Source organism: Blastomyces gilchristii (genome assembly GCF_000003855.2).
Source record: "Blastomyces gilchristii SLH14081 genomic scaffold supercont1.2, whole genome shotgun sequence".
In the NCBI taxonomy this organism is placed as follows: domain Eukaryota; kingdom Fungi; phylum Ascomycota; class Eurotiomycetes; order Onygenales; family Ajellomycetaceae; genus Blastomyces; species Blastomyces gilchristii.
In genome coordinates this window covers 2,235,520-2,254,642 of record NW_003101681.1, presented here as the reverse complement: position 1 = coordinate 2,254,642, position 19,123 = coordinate 2,235,520, and positions in this window count along the sequence as shown.

The window sequence follows — 19,123 nt, the reverse complement described above, 5'->3', positions numbered from 1 at the left end:
CTTCAGTGTAGTCTCTGACTAGTACTGCTACTTATCTACACTACACTAAGTAGCTGAAGAAGAGAGGAATTTTATATATTCATCTCTTCTCTCACTCTTATTATTTTCATTATATCTGTAACAATAACTTCTGTCTTTCTATAAGTATTATCTCATAGAAAGATATTGTATTAACTCTGATAAGAAGCTCAAATACTTAAGTAGTACAGAGTAAGAGTCTCAGAGCTTTAAGTATTGATAGATTTTATCAAGACTGAAGAGATCTCTCTTACTCATCTGTAAAAGAAGATGAAAGTATGAATTTCTGAGATGAAAAAATATCTCAGAATGACTGATTCTAAGAAGAGATTATCTGATGCTGCTGTTAAAAGCACTATAAAGATTAATCACTGATTGAAGAGAATCTCACTTCAATTAAAGTAGATAACTGAGATACTTTATAAATTAATAAGTTAATACTTTAAGTATCTCTTATACTCTTCTATAGCATGCTTTTCTATGATACTGCAGTACTAACTTCTCAGCAGATAATAATATCAGTATCAGAGACTTTAATAGTAAAGAATGAGTTTGATGAGAGTGTGATTATTGATGAGTAGACTCTGAAGTTCTCTCTTTTTACTTTTTCAGTAAGCTACAGTCTTATTAGAATAGCAGTGACTCATAGATTAATAATATTAATCTTTTTATTAGTTTCAAATATTTCTTTTCTTTAACTGCTTCAGGAATTTTACACTTATATAGTCTCATTAAACTTCTAAAAAATCCTTTGAGAGAAAATAGAAGAAGAGTGCTATAGAGCTTATAAGATATCAGCTCATCACTGTGAGATCATCTCTAAAAAAATTCTTTAAGAAAAAATAAGAAGTCTTAAGTAGTATTTCTTATTCAATATCTTCAGTATATAACAGAGTGATCTCTACTAGCTGTCTTATAGCTTACAATCTCTTTCTCAGCATTTTTCAAATACTTAAGTGATTTTCATGAATTCTCTGATAATAAATAATCTTCTTATTTAATAAGATATTGAAGCTTGCTGTAATATATTTATTTATTTAATATTTTCTTTATAAGATATTCAGTATTACTCTTAATCTTAATATTATCTGACTAAGACAGCTCTGCTCTGAAGTATTACTTATAGAGCTTTAAATAGAAAATATGAAAAATAGAATGAATTGATTTCAATTCTGAGAATAATTTCAACTTATATATCTGCTTACTTATCACTCTTATTACTGAGAAAGATTCTAGTTATCACTTATTAAACTTCTTATACAGTCTTATTATCTTAATATTCTTTGCTGAAAGTAGTACTTAATTCTCTATTAAGAACTTCATTAAAAGATGTTTTCAATTATAGTATTCTATCTGCTACTTCTGAGTATAATAAATACTTTTCACTATCTTCTTATGAATTTTATTTAAAAGTTTCAATCTTACTTTTACTTCTAATACTGAGAAATACTTTATTCTCTGTATCTATTCAATATTCTGACTGTCTATTCTTCTCTTTGAAATATCATTCATGATATCACTGAGTAATGAAGAATTGTATTCATAATAAGTATAGAAAGAAAATATCTTTAAGATTATATTCTTTATATTATTATATATGAATTCAGCAGTCAGAAGATGTTTAAGTTAATCATTCTGATAATATAAATAGAACATTTAAAGATACTGTTTTAGTATCTGATTCTGATGTTCAGTCTGATTATCTATCTGCAGATGAAATGTGATACTGAGAAGACATTTTATTATAAGATAATAGTAAAAAGCTGATTAGTATTTACTGATAAAGAGAGATTCTTGATCTATTATCAATGATTTCAGAGCACTGTAATTATGAATAATAATATCTAAAAATAGATCAGTTAATTCAGAGACTTTAATCTTTTTATAAATAGAAATATATCTGATTATCTTTATAAAGTGATTAATAATGATTAAAATTGAGTTATATTCTTTGACTCTTATCAACTTCAGCAGGTCAACTATGAAATTCATTGATAGATTCTATCATAGACTCTTTGAAACAGACAGTGATATTAACTCACTGTATTACTTATACTATGAAATCTTTATTCTTTGATAAATATTATAAGTTTTAATATACTCTTTAACATCTACTCAGAGCTTGTCTTAAATATATTTATATTTTAGAAGCTTCTCAGTCTTCTCTAATCTGAAGTATCTTATATGAGAATTATTGTGATGAATTCTTAATAACTTCTAATACATTACTCTACTATAAGAGACAAAGACTGAATTATTCAGCAGTAGAAGTTCATATTCTTCTAGTTATCAGTGACTTGATTTCTTAACAGCACTATTCTACTCAGAGTCTGTCTCTTTCAAGTTTAAACTGAATTCTTTCTTCTTCAACTTCTGAATTCAAGCCATAGTAGAGATATCTCTTTTCTATAACTTATCAATGAATTTCAAAAGTAGTCAGATTGAAAGATTGTAGACTATTTCATTCTTTATCAATTCAATAATTATAAGACATGATATGAGAAGCTTATAATCTTCAGTGTCAGTTCTCTACAGAGATTCAGGTTTTCTTTCATCTTCTATACTGAGTTATACAGCTGTCTTATCAGTACTGTTTTCAAGCTTTGAAGAATCTTAATCCTCTGTAACCAGCTTCTTCTACAGTGATGACAGAGATTCTTTTATAGAATTCTTCTCTGCATCAATGATATTATAATCAGATTATCTAGACAGTGTATCAGCAGAATTAAGCTGATCTGAATAATATCAGATATAGAAATTATACTCTGAAAGCAGCTTCACTCACCTGGCTTAATGTTCTGTCAAGCTCTTTGTTATCAAGAAGTAATGCAGATTTGCATAATCAGTGAGAACTTACACTGAGTACTTATTACTCTGAAGATAATGTTGTCAGATCTTAAAGAATTTGACAATTACTAATATCTTCTGATTATAAGTATCATATCTTCTCTGTATAAGTGATAACTTCTTAAAGAAGAAGACTACTGCTCTTCATTTACAGTATTTTATAGACTCTGTAAAAAAGTCTTCTCTCACAGACAACTCATTATCTGTATTCTTAAAAGTGATTATCTTCTGATTCTTTCAATATTGAAAGGCCTTCAGTGTCAACTGTGAAAAGATTTCACAGATCTTATTTCTGAATGTATCAGTCTCACACTGACTGAGTAAGTTGAGATTAAAGTGATTCAGTATTGTAATATCTGTAAAAGCTTGTTTTAATTCTGTTAACATCTGTACAGTGTCTTGAGTGAGAGTAAACAGTTCTATTTTTCTGTCTTTCACACTTCTCTTTAACAAATCTGTAAGAGAGACAGTAATCTGTGAATATATATAGATGAATTATCTGTAGAAATTTATAAATTCTAGAAACATCTGCATCTTACAGTATGTTCACAGTGTTGATCAGTTCTCAATGATGAAGACCTGGCTTCTATTCATTGAAATGCTGTTTATCTTAATAATATAATCTAAGAAATCAATCTTCTGCATGTAGAATGAGCATTTTTCAGTATTTGTATAGAGTTAATACTGTCTCAAGTGACTCAACACTTCTCAAACATGAGTATCATATTCCTTCTCTGATTTTGAGAAGATTAAAATGTCATTCAGATATACTATGCAGAAGATGTTGATAAGACTCTGCAGTATCTTATTTATATAGATCTGAAAGATGACTGAAGCATTACAAAGATCAAAAGATAAGACAAGATATTCAAAATTGCTGTACTTGATATGAAAAGCTGTTTTTCAAATGTTATCTTTGTTAACTCTGATTCTATGATAGATATTCTGTATATCAATCTTTGAGAACATCTTTGCTTCAGATAATTGATTGATCATCTCATCAATCAATAATAATGAATAGTGATTCTTAACTGTCATCTTATTAAGATCTCTGTAGTCTATGTACAGATGTAGTCTATCATTCTTCTTGAGTACAAAGAGTATAGATGTCTCTGCTGAACTTTTTAATAAATGTATTCAGTTCTTTAATTGCACTTCTTTAAGATATTTATGCAGAATATTCAATTTCTTTACAGACAAGTTATAAAGAAGTCTGTACAGTGCTATTACACTGTCTTTAAGACAAATCTTATATTATATCTTGATGTCAGGAAACTTTGCTGCTTCTCTTTCTGAAAAGACATTCTTATAATCTGTAAAGAGACATTATATATGTCTATCTTCAATGATGAATACTGCTACTAATCTTACAGCAAGAATAATGACTTCTTCATCTATCTTCAAGTCTCAATCACCTGCTACATAGTATATTGACTCTATCTTTTTCTCAAGATTCTTCTGATAAAACTCTTCAGATTTCTCTATCACTGTCTCTTCATTAGTGAGGCAGTACTGTCACATCTGAGTAACTCAGTCAATGAGAGAATTGTTTTCTCTCAATCATAGATTCATAGAAGATCTAGAATAACATTCTCATCTATGATGTTAACTATGTGAAGAAGCAGACTGCTTTTCTTGAAGATTTCTTCTGAGTCTGTGATCACATACTTGCTTAAATTATGTTAAAATAGTGACATTTTATTTCATCAGTAAATTTCATATAATCTGATAAGTCTATTTTCTTCTAACTCTTCATCAAAGAAAAGAAATAGAATATGAAGTTAATATCTACTTTGAAGTCAAGTAGATATCTCACTGATATCTTCTCATTCAGAGTATGTATTATAATTGTAACATGAACTCAGAGATATGAAAATTATTAATTCTTCATTTCTTTCTCTTCTTTATCTTTCATAAATATGTTTATCAGAAGAGAAGTTAACTTTGAGAAGATATCTTCTCAGTTTCTTCTCTTCTTCAGCTTCTTATAATCACTGATATAGTAATTATCAGCTCTGTAGTTAAAACAGAGATCTTTATCAAATCTTTTTTAATATTTCTTTACAGTGAGTGAAGAATCAGAATACTTAAAATTCTTCTTTATATTCTCTACACTGAAGCTGTCACAGCACTGTTTAGATTCTATTATTAATTACTTAGAAAAGATCTCATTGATCTTTTTCTCAGAGAATTGATTATTCAAATAAATTCAGAAAGTCAGGTTGACAAGCTCAGTATAATTAATTAATAAACTCTGATATTATGATATTATTATTCACATCTTATAAGTCAGCTTTGTAAGATAAAGCTGTATTTTTAATTAATTCAAATTATCAGTTAGTTTCTCTTAATATTCTTTAAATCTTATATTGAAATCAGAAGGATTCTTATCATCTCATTAATATAATAAGTTAAATCACTGTACTGCTGTGAAGCTGTGATTGCAGTGATCTTTGATTTAATTCAGTAGAAAGTTCTTAAATTCTTCTCAAGTTATAATAGTATTGATATGCTCAAGTTCTCTCTTCTTGATAACTCAAGTAGTCACAGAGATGTCTTCAAGAAGATTGACAGTATATATTACTTATATCTTATAAGTATTATACTGGCTCAGATTAAGGCAGAATTTTCATTTAAGAGTACAGATAAAGCTGTGAAATTCAGATAATATATTTCTCTTATATCTCAGAGAATCTCTGATTTTAATCTCTCTATCTTTATAATAGATGTAGGTGTGTAGAGATCATGATGATGATAGAGCAGTTGAAGAGCTCATGCTAAAATATGCAGTGAGTTCAGAAATCTCAGATTTCTGTTAAAGTAGAGATGTATACACTCTAGAGAATAGTGTAGAGTTTCTCTCAGAGAGTGAGATCAGATTAGTCTCAGTATAGATATATAAGATTATATCAGTCTATTAGAGCTCAACTGATTCAAACTTATAATCAGATCAAGTGATTCAAATTGTAATATAACAGAACTGAAGTGATAACTAGTTAACAGTATTATAAAGAGATAGTTATTTAAGAAACTATATAAGTGAGCTTGACTATCTTACTTGAATAGTAAGCTTGTAGACTACAGAGTTATTATGAGAATATTACAGATATAATACTTAGTATACTAAGAAGATTATATAAGATATGCAGTAACTCTTGTATATATTTCTATAGAAGAAAAAATAAATCACTGACTTCTTTTATAAGAAGTCAGCATCTAGCTATTTTATATAGATAATAAGTGAATATCTTCTCTCATTTCATGAGCAAGAATAGCTGAAGTGATATCTCAGTGACATCTCACTGTCAGGAAAAAGTAATCTGCTGACCTTGTGTAGAAGCAGGATTCTCATATTCATCAATTGAATCTTTCTATGATATATCTGAATGATGTTATAGAGTGATTGAAAACCAGTTCAGATAGAATGAAATCATCCGCATGAAAGCAATGAGCTGTGTAGAACCGCAACGGGGCCTTGGCGCGGCCGGGAGCGTGACAAATATGTTATGATAATTGTTAGAAGATAAACAAGTTCTGGTCACATTTCATAACATATTACACTTACTGCTAATGAACTGCTCAGTATGAGTACTACAATGACACTTGTTATGAGAACAGAGAGTCATTGCCAGAAATGTATACAATATAATAGATAAACAGATAGAAAAGAGTTGAATAAAAGAAGAGATAGAAATCTTGAATAGAATAATAATAACATTCAATGATAACAATAATAAAGAAGATGATTGAAGAATGAGAAAAGTTAGTGAATGAGTAATATAATATAGTGAAAGTTTCTTTGTAAGAGTGTATACAGAACACTAGCTGAATCAGAGATAGATCACAAGATTGCAAACACTAGTAATGTGCTAATCTGCATGAAGCTAGAGTAAATGTCATGATCACATGAGTGTGACTGAATCTGATGAGAGAGGATGTGATTTGAAAGAATATACAACTGTTGAATAATAACACAGCTGCTTCTGAACTTGCTTACAAGTGTAAAGAGGCTATAGCGGCCACTAATTAATTTAGCGTATGATATATAAGAAGCCGGCGTACGCCTGTAATCGTACGCTGGCTGGAGAAACCTTTGAATGATAATATATATGAGAAATGATTTTATAATCTCATTTAATATCATTCTCAATAATGAGATCAGAATGAAAATGTGACTAAGAATTTAAATATATTCTTTATCTGAGACTAGATTTTTATTTGAAAAGTGAATCTGAGATCTTTATTATTTATAATAATATAATTTGAGATTAATGTAATGAATATAAATTATAATCAGAAGTAATACTTTTAAATAATGTAATAACTGTAAAGTTTGATTCTGATCTCAGACACGGTCACACAGTCAGTCTAAGCATATATACTCAGTGAAGAAATAAAGTAAGAGCTGACTCTTTCTTATATTTTACAGCAAGATGAAGTATCTGAATAATTAATTAATTTAATTATTGAGAAGTTCTAATCACTATTAATAGACTCTTTCACTTCTGAAAAGATATGAGATGAGGCAGTTATTACAGTTACATAGTTGCTTAATCTTATGTCAATTTCAATTATATCATATGAGAACTCTGAAAATACAAAGCTGATTACACTGTATAAGGTCTGGCTTGAAGCTCTATCTTCTGCATATGATATTCACTTATGAGATTGTATAGCATTCTTAAAGATAGTTCTCACGCTTATTAATAAGATAACCTTCTATTTCAAGAAGTTGATTTTTGTAAAATATGATGAGTTTATTAAATACAGATTAATGAATTTCTCAAACAGATGTTTATACATATTAAAAGATATTATCTTTCAGAAGAATCTTCATCTTACTAATTTATTAATACTGACTACATATAATCTAAAGATTCTACTCAATACAGTCTGTAAGATAGCAGTGATAATTTCTTCAGTGATATTAAATCTACTCACTGTAATAATTTCTGCAGTAATTTCTTCAGTGACTTCTAACTTATTAACTGATGATCTGTTCATTAATGAGAAAATTCAACCTGAGTGTTCATTATTTCTCATACTCACTAATAATTGATGAATTGATTATAAAATTTTCATAAGAATACCTACTTTTTTAATACAGAATACACTGAACTTCTCAGAATTCACAGATGAATCTGATAATTCTTCAACATCTATAAGAAATATCACTATAGTGAGAGAAGTTTCAGTGAGAGAATCTTCAGTGAGAGACAGTCTTGAAGATCTATCTACTAATCTCAAGATTGCTACACTTTCAATTCTGAAAAACCTCACACATGTCAAAGCTTTTATGAAATGAAAATATTATTACAAGATCTGTGTTAAAGAGATTCATCATTTGAAACAGATTGAGATCTGATAACTGAGTGAGAGAACATCACAAATGTGTGTCCTTTACAGTCAATGAATATTTGATAAAAAGTTCAATAATATAAGTGAGATTATCTGCTATAAGACCGGCTGAGTTATCTGTTGAAAATTATTAACAGAAAAGAATCAATTACTCAAGAATCTTTGCATCTGTTATCTCTGTACTCATCTCTTAAGCTCTTATAATGATCTCAGTATCTCAGGGCTGATATGTTCTGCAGATTGATATAATGACTGCTTTTTTAAATATTCAACTGTCTGCTGATAAACAGATATATATAAATCAACTCACAAAATTTCACAAACACTGTGATAATCTTATATGTGAGTTAATACAGAGACTCTACAGTCTTAAGCAAGCAGCACTTTTATGATATGAGAAGCTGTGAAAAATGCTATTATACTCAGACTTCTGTGTCAGTCTCTATAATACTGAACTATTTATTCATGATATAATACAGATCTATATAACTATCTATGTAAATAATGTTTATCTCTTCAGTCTGAAAATTGATGATCTGAACTGAGTCAAAGTTAAAATCACAGCTAATTACAAGATCAAAAATGTAGAAGATTTCACTCACTATTTAGAAATGAAAATTGATAGAGATTTAACTTTATTAATATTGTCTTAATTTCTCTTCATAAGAAATCTTCTGAAGAAATTCTCAATAAATGACTGTCACTCTAAATTCACTTCTATAGAGAAGAATGTTAATTTTATAAATAATGATATAAAGTCAATTATATATATAGCAGAATTTACTCTATAGTTCTATCAATCTGGTATTGAATTCCTGCAATATCTGACAATTAATACACATTTCAATATAAGCTTCATTGCAGATTTCCTTGAACAGTTCAGCTCTCAGCCTATATCAAAGAACTGAGCTGTATTTAAATATATACTTTAATATCTACAGAGTTCAATCAATGAAGATATAATCTATTATAGAGATGTTAATATTGAATCTGTGATATATACAGATACTAATTAAGCTGATAGAGATTCAGAATTCTGTTCAATCATCAGTTATATCATCTATATAATGAATGACTCTGTTATATGATAAAGCTACTGATAAACTGAGATCTTTAAATTATTAACTAAGACTGAATATATTACATTCTCTGAGACTGTATATAAGCTTGTCTGTCTCTGTGAGCTTCTAGAAGACTAGACTGATCACCAGAATCATGAATTTCATATTTGATCTCATTTGGTCTGATCTCATACATTTCTTGATGTAAATTCCGCTGGGACTAGTCATTAAAAAAACATGCAAAGTGACTATATATCAGATCTTAAAATGAAACCATGACTTCAAAAAAATGAGAAAGTGATCTCATTTGATCTCATTTAGTTTCATTCTTAACATAAAGTTACTATTTTTAGACATTTTAAGGTTTTTTTTAGACTATTTTCAATTTTTTAAAAAGTAACACTTTTTGATAACACTCAAATGAGATTTAAAGTCATTTAAAGCAATAAAAATAATTGAAATTAAGAAGTGGAAATCATGATCTCATTTGAAAAATGTGATAAGAGTAGACAGTAAGTCTCACTTCAACAGTATGAGACTACTATCTAATGTTAAAACTGTGTAATGAAATCAGTTGAATTGATAATAAGACTATCAAAAAATCTGATTCTGATCTTAGACACAGTTACACAGTCAGTCTATAGAAGATACTGAATTCATTTCATCTCATCTCAATAATCTGAATGATAATAATTATGTCATTCTCATCTACACTGACTGTCAGAATTATAAATTTCATATTTAATCTCATTTGATCTGATCTCATACATTTCTTAGTATGAATTCTGCTGAGACTAATCATTAAAAAAACATGCAAAGTGACTATTTATCAGATCTCAAAATGAGATTATAACTGAGAAAAAATAAGAAAGTAGTCTTATTTAATTTCATTTAGTCTCATTCTTGATATAAAGTTATTATTTTCAAACATTTTAAGGTTTCTTTTAGACTATGTTTAATTTTTTAAAAAGTAACACTTTTTGATAACACTTAAATGAGATTTAAAGTCATTTAAAGCAATAAAAAGAATTTAAATTAAGAAGTGAAAATCATGATCTTATTTGAAAAATGTGATAAGAGTAGACAGTAAGTCTGACTGAAACAGTATGAGACTACTATCTAATCTTAAAACTGTGTAATGAGATCAGTTAAATTAGTAATAAGATTATTAAATATTCTGATTCTGATCTCAGACACAGTTATACGGTCAGTTTATTCTCATCACAGTCAATAATCTTGCCTATACAATTCATACTAATAATAAGTCTGTTATAGAGCTATTCTCTTTCAAAGCAATTTCACACTACTGAAACTATATAGAGGTTTATTTTCATATTCTTTAGAATCTCATCCGTAAGAATAAGATATCTATTCAGTATATTTCATCTGCTGAGAACGCGGTGAATGAGCTTATTAAATCACTTAAAACAATGAAATATATATATTGAAAGAAGAATATTAAGATAAAGAAGATAAAGTGATAGAGAAATAAAAAATAATAAATCTCATAACTGATTTTTCATTAGTATACATTTTTCAGTCATTTAATATATCTGTACTTGATTTGAAGGCGAATTTTATATATAGCATAGTGTATAGTTACTCTGATAAGTGAGAGTGTCAGGTTATATAATTTGACTTACTAATTCTTTCACTATATAACTTCTCACAAGCTAGTAAGCTTTTCAATCAAGTAAGTTTTACACCTTTTATAAAATCAGTAAAAAACTCATGAAATTATATATTAAAAGAAATACAAAAACTATAATTATATGAATAAAAAATTATTTAAAATAAAAATTATTATCTATCTGATTTGTCTTTCAATTCAGAGTATATGTAAGAATAAGTGCTCGCAGGCGATTATTCAGGTGTTTGCAGCTTGGCATGATATGTACTGTTAACTACTAGAAGTATTCACAGTAGAAAGATAAAATGTAGAGATCAAATGTATAATAGCATTTAAGCTGAGTTATAAATAGTATTCATGAACTCCAGTCTATATAGTTGTGTGTAGCCAAGGGCTGCTAGCCCTATTAATTATGTGAGAGATAGAAATAGAGATAAAGAATTTATAAGAAGTGAGATTTCTTATATACTCTTCTCTCTCTAAGACTTTGTCTGTGAAGCCTTTCACTGAGTGACTTCATAGAATCAGCTCAGTACTGCAGTGATACTTACTAAAAATTCTTCATATCTATAAAAAATCTCAGTGAGGAAAAATCTCTTGTTACTATGAAGAGAAAAGAGTCTGTTACTCAGTTTCTTATTTTATAAGATTCTTTATAATTTACAGATTCTTCTCTGACTACTATACAGATTCATCTTATATCTTTTATATAGAAGAATTTCAGTTGACTCTTAATTATTTTCATAAGATTCTTATATAATCATTACACAGATTCATCTCACAGATAAATCACTCTCTGTAAAATTACTCTTATTAAAGAGAAGTATTCATGAGTTGATCTTTCACTCATTCTTATGAATCATTGTTCTTTAACACTGTAGAATTGTAAGGATTTTTTCATTTTTTCATTAACTCTGTAGAATTGTAAAATCAAGATATTTACAGTCTATAATCACTCTTTATAATCACATAGAAAGATTCAGATCTGTGATTTATAATCACTCTTATTTACTAGAGTGATCTGACTATTCTATAAGATTATTCACAGTGTAAGCAAATCTCTCTAGAGTAGTATAAATATTTCAGATCTGTCTGTAAAATCTCATCTTCTTTTCTCTTTTTCTATAACAGCTTTTATCTTTATAAACTGTGAGTATTCTCATTCATCTGTGAAGTGTTTTCACTTAGATAATAGAGAGAGAGTGTTTCTAACAATATCTGTATATTGATTCAAGAACTTCTCAAGAATAAAAAAATTTTTTAATTTCAATATCTTTATAAATAATATCTGATTATTATCAAGCTTCTTATGAGTGTCTCTATGACTTCTCTGATCACTTTTTACTGACTGATGAAGCAGGAATATCACTGCTCACAACTGTGTCTTCATCTCTCTCAGCTCTGTCACTGCACTCAATCTTCAGATCAGTGATCAATTTCATATCTTTCTCAGATCAGTTTCTGACTCTAAGCAGCACAGTCTCTTTCTTTACTATAAGTCTTCTTATAAGTAATTTCTTACAGATTCTAGCTGACAGTTCTTATAAAGCTCTCAGTGTTATCAGTGTCTTCTGTGACTCTGCAGACCTATAATCACTTTTCTTCTGCTCACACAATCTCTGACCAGGTATATATGAATATGTCTAGATTTCTCATCAATGATTCTCACACTGCAGTGCATTTCTGCAATCTCATTATCAATAAAAGATGAGTTCTCAGATACCTGTAAAATCCAGGTAATTAAAGCAATGCAAATGTTATGAATTTGTAACAGAAGTTAATCTGAGTAGATAAGCTCTCTCTCTGTATCTCAATTATTTTCAGACTGAATACTTCAGTATAACTGAGAGAGTGAATACAGCTTTATAAGAAGTATCTGATTACACACACAGACAGTCAGTTCTCAAGACTCTGCTGTAACTGTATACACTCTGATATCTGACTTCTCTGAAGTCTGTGCATTTCTAATGATCTTCATATCAAATGCAATAATTATCTATATCACAGATATAATACTCTCTGCTTCTTTAAAGAGAAAAATTAATAGTTGTGAGAGAATTGAGTGTTATAAGTATTGAGAATATGAGTATGAGTTTTCTTTATTTTTTCTTTATTAATCTCTAAATTATATTCATGACTCTGTTTATTTTCTTGTTTTTTAACTTTAATAAGAGTATAATTTCTTCTTTTCTTACATACACTGTAAACTGTTCATCTCAGTAGAAACTCATTATCTTATAGACTAGAGCTTATAAATAACAGTGTTAATATCTTTATTATAATTAGATTCTTAGTAAAGACTGTATTATTCTGACTTATCAGAATTTACAGTATAAAAATCATGTCTCAGCTTCTACAGATATCTTATCTATCTAAATAATTCTCAAGTAAACTTATTCATCTTATCAGAATACTCTTATCACTGAATCTTGAATTAGAGCTTATAATCTCACTTCTCTGAGTTAATAATCTCTTTGATCTGATATTCTCTTTCATTCTCTAATACTTCACAGACAAAGTGATGAGTCATAGAGTTTTCTTCTGAAAATTTCTTATATTTATAGAGTAAAGAAATATGAAAAATATTATATATCTGTAACTTAGATAACAGTTTCAATCTATAGAACTATAAACTAACTTTCTTTATAATCTTATAAGACTCTATCTATAAGAGATTCAGCTTCTTACTAGATCTCTATATAATAATATTTTCTAGACTCAGTCAGACTCTATTATCTTTCTTAAAACTCTTTATAATATACTTGAAGTCATAGTATCTCTTCTGATACTCTTGAGTCTTTCTCAAGAATTTACAGACTTTCTTCTAAATCTTCTGAATTCTCTCAGTCTGTCTACAGATATTATCACACTCTATAGTATACTCTTATGAGTTTATTAAGATTATCTGTAAATAAGTCTCAGTGAGTATCTTAAAGAGAGTTTTATCTGTGCTAACATGCTTTAAGTTGTTATATATAAACTCTATAAGTAATAATCAATATACTCAGTTATTCTAATTGTAATTAATAAAGCACTGTAGATACTGTTTTAATATACTTATCAGATATTCTATCTAATCATCTATCTGTTGATGAAAAGTCATACTTAGATCTTATAAAATCTTTAATATAGTTATCAGATCAGATCAGAACTCTTCTACAAAGATTAATTCTCTATCTGAGACAATGTTCACAGATAACTCATGCAACTGAATCATATTACAGATAAAGATATAAGTTAAATTCTTTGACTTCAAGTTCTTACAGATGAATATAAAGTGTGTCATCTTAATAAAGTAATTCACTATTATCAGCACACTGTCAAAGCAGGTATTATATATATTCTTACTTTCAGAGAGACTTATAAGAGTATTCATTTCTAGCTATTCTCAAGGTTTCTGTGAAATGAGTAGATAAGTAAGTTCTTCATATAATCTGAATCACACTACTTATGAATTCTGATATATAGTATAAGAATTCACTATCTTCTTTATAAATTCTTGTATCTTCAGTCAGAAGTATTTTCTTATAAATAACTTATGAGTTCTAGTGTCTATAAAATGACTTACTAGAGAAGAGTTATAATATCTTTTAATAAGTTCTATACATAGAAACTTATTCATAGATATATAAATCCAGCTCTCTCTTTATAAGAGATTATTTAAGTTTCTTTAATTCTTTATTTCTGCAGGATTGATCTCTGCTGTGAGCAGTTTCTGAATATACTGAGTATATTTATTCTTCAGTTGCAGTTCAGACAATCTGAATAGAAGATTTTATAAAGACTTATACTCTGTTTCTTCTTATATCAGATCTTCTACAGTGCTTCTCAAAGTTCATAAATTCTTCAGATTATAAGTACTCTCTTCAAGAATTCTTGTGAAGATTCTTAGAGTATTAACTCTCAGTGTTATAGAGAGTAGTTGTACAGACTTCTTTTCTCTCTCTTCTCTCTTCTCTTACAGAGAATTGAGAGACTCTTCAGTTAATCTCTTTATAACACTTATTTTAAGCATCTTATAAAGCTTTTCTGTCTTCTCTAGCTTCTCTATATCTGTTATTCTGATCTTCTTAATATAGTCTAATCTGTAAGAGAGTCTGTTCACTGAGTTCTTAGTTCTCTTAATATATTCTATCTTGAATCAGAACTCACTCAGTCTCTGAACTCAGTGAATCTATCACTGTGAGAGTTTCTTGATTGAAGTAAACTGTTATAAGCTATTATAATCAGTTTTAACAGTAATTACTGTTATAAGACTCTTAAAGTAGTGATATCAGTAATGAAAGAATTTCACTATTATAAGAAGCTTCTAATTATAAATGTTATAGTTAATCTCTATAGATTACATCTTCTATAAGAAAAAGATTACTGAAACTCAGTTCTTATTTAACTGTAGTTATAAGACTATTTCTGAAATTATAAAGAAGAAGACATCTATCTTTAATTTAATTAAGAGTAAGAGATTAAAGTAAAACAGTATTACTACATCTATAAATATCTATTTTAATCTTACAAAGACTCTGTAAGCTTCTAAAATAAGAAAGTTCTTATAGTTCTTTCTTCTTAATAATCTTTTCATTCTCTATTCACAGAATAACTTCTTCTTATTTTTATTCTTCAGTATATCTGTAAGAGTTAAGAAGATTCTTATAAATATAAAGATAAACTGTCTATAGAAATTCACAAAGCTCAGAAAGATCTGAATCTTATAAATACTAGTTAACTTCAGTTATAATAGAATAGTCTCAACTTATGAAGATTTTATCTGAATATTATTTACAGTGATTATATATTCTAGAAAATTAATTCAGTAAATACTGAAGTTATACTTTATAAGCTTAATATACAGTTCTGTCTCATCTAAGATCTTTAATATACTTTATATATACTCAGTGTGTTCTTTCTTCTTTGCAGAGTACACTATCATATCATTCAGATATATTATTATAAAGACATTCAGATATATATGAAGTATTTTATTAATAAAAGACTGAAATACTGTGAAGATATTAGTCAGATCAAAAGATACTACTAGATATTTAAATAATCTCAGTGCAGTTCTAAAGACAGTCTTTTATTTATTTTCAGACTGTATTCACAGCTGTGTATATATATTAATTATATTCAGTTATATGAATATAACAGCTTCTGTAAGATAATTAATTACATTCTCAATCAAAGATAGAGAATAGTGACTCTTTATTATCTTGAAGTTCAGATTATAGTAGTTTATACATAATCTGAAATCTTTATTCTTCTTCTTTATAAATATCACAGAGACTTCTATAAAGATCTGTGAAGATTAGATAAAGTTATTCTTTAGATTCTTCTTTATATAGACTTATAAGATCTCTGTCTCATAATAAAAGAGTTTATAGATTGATTCTCAGAAGAGTTTCTATTCTTCTATTAAATTTATTATCAGATTCTTCTTATAGTGAGAAGAAAGCTCAGCTATCTTTACTGAGTTAAATATCTCTATAAGATCTCAGTATTTCTCTGATATCTGAAGCTCAGTTTTCATAATTATGAGATTCTCAGACACTTATAAAGTTATTATATAGATAAGCTTATCTTCTCTAATTAACTCTACAGTATTAACTGATTCTATCTCTGTAAGTAAGTTTATTAATACTAATTGAAAGTATAAATCTGACTCATGAACAGCTATGTGTAGATTATGTCTTTAAAGTTATATAAGTTTTAAGTATATATTATCTATAATATCTGTGATAATTACAGTTTCTGTAAATCTTCTTCAGATTTCAGAGAGATCTTATAATTCAAAAGTAACTCTTATAAGTCTCTTAGTTCTCAGGTCTGAGTTCTTATACTCTGCTTATTATAAGAGCAGATTCTCAGTTTTTATCATTCAGCTTATTTACTCTGTAAGTCTTAGAAATACTACAGTGATCTGAGATTCTGAGTTTATTAATACTTTTCATACTTACAGAGTAGTAGTACTGCAGTGCAGTCTCTCTCTATAAGTAAGTATTTTTATTGAAAGAGTAACAGATTCAGATATCAGTTTTAAGATTCTTAAGAAGACTGTTACTAACTCTGTCTATAACTTCTTAAATTTCTATTTTAATTTATTTAGATAGTTTGTGTGAAGATATTCTAATTTAGAATAGATAAAGCAGAGTCTCTTTTTCTTAATCTCTCTATTATACACTCTATTTATAGAAGCTTATAAAACTCTCTCTCTACTTAATAGTCAGATATGAATCTCTCTATATCTTATTATCTTTTTCTAATAAATCTGTTCTCTGTTATTCTGACTCTTACAGAGCTGATTAATAATTCACTCTCTATAAGTCTATGACTCTTACAGTGATTTATAAACAGTAAATAAAAGTCATCAGTTTCTTCAGAGTCAAGAGCTTAGAGTCTTACTTAATAAGCTTATTCTATATATTTTTATTCAGCTTCTTTATAAATATTATTATTCAGATCTTGTTTCAGAGCTCTATTTTCACAGATCTCAGTTTATATTATAATTTTATAAAGTACTGTAAGTAGTCTTTATCAGATTTCTTATCTCTTTTTCTAATATTAATAATTATAATTCAGATGTTCTCTGTTCAGCTCACAGAGTTTTTCAACTTATTTTTTAAATAGATCTTAAGAACAGATTAGCAGAATCTCTTATAATTATTCTCTAGATAATTCAGTTAGTTCTTAACTTCAGTATAATAGAGATCTGTTATTATATAAATAACAGCTTCTTCATCTTTTATATTATATAGTCAGACTTATAAGTCAATTTTAAATACAAACTTATAAAAGCTTTTATAGATTATAATTTAATAAGTAATCTTAAATAATTACAGCTTAAGAAAGTTTCTTTTCAGTTCATAGATATCTCTGAAAATTATATCTAGAAACTCAGTTTAAGAATGTTTACAGATAGTAAGTATTTCTTATAAAAAAATAACTTAGTTCTGTGAGAGATGCTCAAGAATGTTCTTTACTAAGATTAATATATTTATAAGTTCAGAGAGTTTCTCTATCACAGATATAGAGAATAATATTCTGTAAGTAATTAATAAGTTCTCTGAGACTTCTTTTATAAGAGTTATTCATAATTCAGATAGCTGCTTCTGAGTGTCTGCAGTAGAATTTACAGAGATTAAAGTATATAAGTTTCTAGTTCTTTCAGTTATAACAGATAGTTACTGACTGACTGAGCTTGAAATATAAGAATAAGTGCTCACAGACAATTATTCAGATATTTGCAGCTTGATGTGATATATACTATTAACTACTAGAAGTATTCACAGTAGAAAGATAAAATGTAGAGATTAAATATATAATAGTATTCAAGCTGAGTTATGAATAGTATTCATGAAGTTCAGTCTATATAGTTATGTGTAGTCAAGAGCTGCTAGCTCTATTGATTATACAAGAGATAGAAATAGAGGTAAAGAATCCGTGAGAAGCGGGATTTCTTACAGTATAAAAAAATACTCTTAATTTTTATTTTATATTATTTATAAAAGTAAGACTTTTAGTTAATTTCTATTTATATTTTAATAATTTTGAATATAAAATTATACAGTATTTAAAATATCACAGAGAAACTGTGTTAAATAACTGATTAATATGAAATAAAAGATATTATTCTTCAGTATTTATAAGATTTTAATATTAAATTAATGTTATTTTTATTCTGAAAATCTGTTAATTTTTAAACTGCTGTATTAAGATAATATAATTGACTCTGAATTTCTTTACAATCTCAGCATATTTAGAAATTAATTATTAATTCAATTAAGTGATTACTTGCTCTATAATTGCTTCATTGAGTGATATGATAAGTCATTGAAGTTGAAGAGTTGCAGGAATTCATGGAAAAAATAGCAGTTTGTTAAGTGAATGAGTTTGTTGAGTGATGAGTCACGTTAATGTCTAATAAAGAATGATATCAATGAATGAGATATTTTTTAGAATTAGTGATTGTATAGATTGAATGACAACATTATTAATATGATAATTGAGTTTTTCTGTTTACAACTTATTTACAGTGATTCATCATTCATCCATCATTATACTATCTCAGTGACCATGTCACCAATTGAAACAGTAGAACAGCCATAATCCGGTCGTGTAATAACCCTAAGCTTTTCCGGTATGAATGTTGCAGCCAAACTAAACCCGTGATTTGGACCTTGGCCCTTGACAGTCTCTTGAAAATAACACAATGAAA